This window comes from Gigantopelta aegis, chromosome 3, assembly GCF_016097555.1.
Source record: "Gigantopelta aegis isolate Gae_Host chromosome 3, Gae_host_genome, whole genome shotgun sequence".
Classification (NCBI taxonomy): Eukaryota; Metazoa; Mollusca; class Gastropoda; order Neomphalida; family Peltospiridae; genus Gigantopelta; species Gigantopelta aegis.
Genome location: NC_054701.1, coordinates 51,556,122 through 51,559,749, shown reverse-complemented (window position 1 = coordinate 51,559,749; position 3,628 = coordinate 51,556,122). Strand labels below are relative to the sequence as shown.

The window sequence follows — 3,628 nt, the reverse complement described above, 5'->3', positions numbered from 1 at the left end:
GTTGAAGCAAACAAAAAGGCATTCATTGTTTTATTGTAGTTTTTTTAAACAATATTTACTGACGTTTGTATTAACGTTGGGGATTGACCAACAGGCGATGTCTATATTAAGGTTGGTTGGCTGAGATTATATTACCGGTAGTGTGCATCAGGCAGGAGAGGATATTTTGTTGACTGAAATTATCTGATATGTTCTTCTTGTTGACCGTGTGCAGAGATCTAGACTTCTTGTGACCATGTATGAGAAAAAGAGTACTGATGAGGTATTATGTCATTCATAGTAAAGTCATTCATAGTAAACATTGTTTAAAATGACATCATGAGGAAGTTCAATGTGTGACACATGTAGGGCACCTGTTTGTTGGAAATAATAGAAATATTACAAGCATTTTATATGTTACATCAAAAGGAAAAGTGTTTTTATTTTATTAATTGATGTCCATCTTTACTAATGTAGTCTGTGCCTAGCATGGGGAAAGTTTAGATGGGGTGTGCTGGCGTAACACTGGGCTTTTCCCTCCGACAGTCGTGTAGATAGCCAGCACTCATTAGCCGAGGCTATAAACACAATGTGTGTATGGTAGACAACTGAAACGGAGTGCTGCATCAGGTACAGTACAAACAAGGTGGTCGGCAGTACAAATCAAAAGAGGAGAACTAGCGGTCAGACCGAGCGGAAACTGTTAAAACAGCCTTGTGTATTATATTATAGATTCTAAATCTCTTTACACTCAGACTCTATTGAAATAATGACAACTCTTATCATAATAACAGGTTCAAGATTCCAGTGTATCACATATCATTGAGCTGAAATATGTTGTCAACACTGACTATTAAAAAAAAAAAAGTGAAAATAACTTTTTGTTTTTTTCCTTGTCTGTATGCTGTTAGTATATATGGCCAGTGAATATACATAGTTTTGAGATGAGAGATGTTGAAGGAAGACTGGAGCTGTGTCAAGTACCAACAAAACTTTAGTACATTTGTCATGTATCATTATAAATACACACATATACATACACCAGTACTTAAAAGTGTCTTAAGTATTTATGACTTTTTTTCATTGCTTGTCAGTTGCATTTCAATTTTCACTGAAGTCTAGAAATAATATTAAGTTTCACAAAATGGTTAATTTTTTTTAGAGTGATTACATTTTTTTTTTTTTTTTATGATAGTGTTTGTCACATGGAAATGCATTTGTACATATGTTTGAATGTATGAATGATGATCATCAAAATATAGATGCAACTATTTGACATCCTGTGGTTTACATGGTGTTAATGCAGTTCGACCTTAATAAAATAAAGTGTATACTATTACATATTTCAAATCAACTGCCTTGTACACTACACAACAGTGATGTTCTAATTAATAAAATTTGTCAAGCATAACATGCTTTAATCAATTAATGAAGTGCAAGTTTAGGATCAAATAAAACTGAGTTACTTCCCTTACTGTTTAATGTTCTAATAAATAGAACTTTACAGTTATATTCATTTTATATTTCCACTTATCCAGTGATTGGCAGCAGTTCATTATTTAACAAACCAGACTTTCGATGCTGCTCTTTAATTTGTATTTTCATAAGAAAATACAAGACTTAAATATATAAACATTTTGTCCAAACAAATTTTTATTTTTCATTTGATCTCTTAATCTTTATGTATTATTTAATAGTGTGTGTGTATGTATATGTACGTGTATATGTATATGTATATGTTATATAAAATACCAGTGATTATTAATTAATGCTGACTTGTCGCAAAATTTTATACGCTTACTAACACTACTATGCATTCAAAAAATATTGATCATTGGAACAACCAGATTTCAAAATTAATATGTTCTCTTTTGTTCACTCTATCAAACATTGGGTTGCCATATATCCATCTGTTTAGACAAAATAGTAATCAAAGTCACTGCAATGAATCATAGAATGAGAAACCCCTGACCAGTATGTCATACTGTACCATTGTACTTAGTGTTTCATGGCACAGCACAGGTATAAACGATTGTTGAGCCCAAATGATTTTCTCTGACAACACATGAAATGAAATCACCAATTTTCTTTCCTCTTTACAAAGTAAATAGGCAAGATATATGTACCAGTATTCTTTTTCTGGTGGGGATTGTGTTAACTTTTGTGTTTAAATTTCACTTTGAGTTCCATTTCTCACAAACTTTAAGTCCTAGGTCAATGACACCTGGTTTCATAGATGTTCATTACAGTGTATATGAAAAAGAGAGAATTAAATACAAAATTTAATTGAATTTTTATTTATTTAAAAAAAAAAAGTTATTTATTTGTTAAATTTTTATTGAGATGAACATATGGATGCAGCCGTGGAATACGTTTGTGGTAAGCGAGACATTAAATGCAGCAGAATTCTTGTTAAATATTATATGGGCTGTTTCAGATGTAATGCTTAAAATGTCTGGAAATAAAAATATTATTTTACTTAGATTCCTCAAATCGCCTCAGTCACCTGTCTCTGTAATGCAATGGTTAAATCTCTGGGTTTAGGTTGGTGTACCTAAGTGACTGACCTTGGTAATACTGTGGTTAAATCTCTGGGTTTAGGTTGGTGTACCTAAGTGACTGACCTTGGTAATACTGTGGTTAAATCTCTGGGTTTAGGTTGGTGTACCTAAGTGACTGACCTTGGTAATACTGTGGTTAAATCTCTGGGTTTAGGTTGGTGTACCTAAGTGACTGACCTTGGTAATACTGTGGTTAAATCTCTGGGTTTAGGTTGGTGTACCTAAGTGACTGACCTTGGTAATACTGTGGTTAAATCTCTGGGTTTAGGTTGGTGTACGTAGAGTGAATACATTCCTCAGCAAGGTTATTGACTTCTTTCTCATCAAAAGCTAACCATTAACAATTACTGTCCTCGACAGATAGAATCCAGATAGCTGACGGACCCATATTTTCAAAGCTATCTTAGCACTATAGTATGTAAAGCTATCATAGACTGGCATGTGTCGTAGTTACGTCATAGCCTACGATGGTTTTATGATATTGTAGGGCTAAAATAGCTTGGAAAATCGGTGGTCTGGACAGCATGCTTGAACTACAAGTAAATATAAAACCAAAAATCTATAATATAGTTCTGCAAGTTGATGTAAAGCTTGTCTCCATATGTGATTAGATGTGTATATTGTGTGGATGTGATGGAACAAATGTGGCTACTGTTAAAATGTGCTTTTTGTGTTTGTAACATTGTGTGTGGTGCGGTAGGTGAAACCGAAGCAGCATGGTATTTCAGCAATAAAGTAAAATTGAACATAAAAAACATCTTTGCTTTAATATTTTATATATTAACTGAATTTACACCCCCCCCCCCCCCTCCCCCCTCCCCTGTCCATTGTCACTTAGAGGCATATATATAAATGTCTGGATCTGAATGAGATCCTTTTGTGCCAAGATGACTTCAGGGACATGGCAGCAAGAAATTAATTTAATTAGACCATTGGTACCATTTAAAGGATTGGCAAAATAAAGGATATAAAATTAGTCGGACTTGGGACTTGCAGCTAAAATGATAAAGAACATTTGTCACGAATTTAGTCCAGGGACACAGCGGAAGGTGCATGTGTTATTGGTAGTTTGGCCACTATAGACGTAT

At 33.8% G+C, this 3,628-nt stretch overlaps 1 protein-coding gene across 4 annotated transcripts in view; it reads left to right on the top strand.

Moving 5' to 3' along the window:
* The window catches only part of LOC121368206 (E3 ubiquitin-protein ligase BRE1B-like), a 47,246-nt gene extending 43,951 nt beyond the window's left edge, over positions 1 to 3,295 (top strand). For 2 of the 4 annotated variants that reach the window (XM_041492841.1, XM_041492840.1), the window contains exon 19: positions 1 to 3,295. This exon is cut by the window's left edge and continues 479 nt beyond it. The gene's annotated coding sequence lies outside the window, so the exon portion shown is untranslated. The other 2 variants (XR_005957483.1, XR_005957484.1) reach the window with 2 other exon arrangements.
* The last annotated feature ends 333 nt before the right edge of the window (positions 3,296 to 3,628 follow it).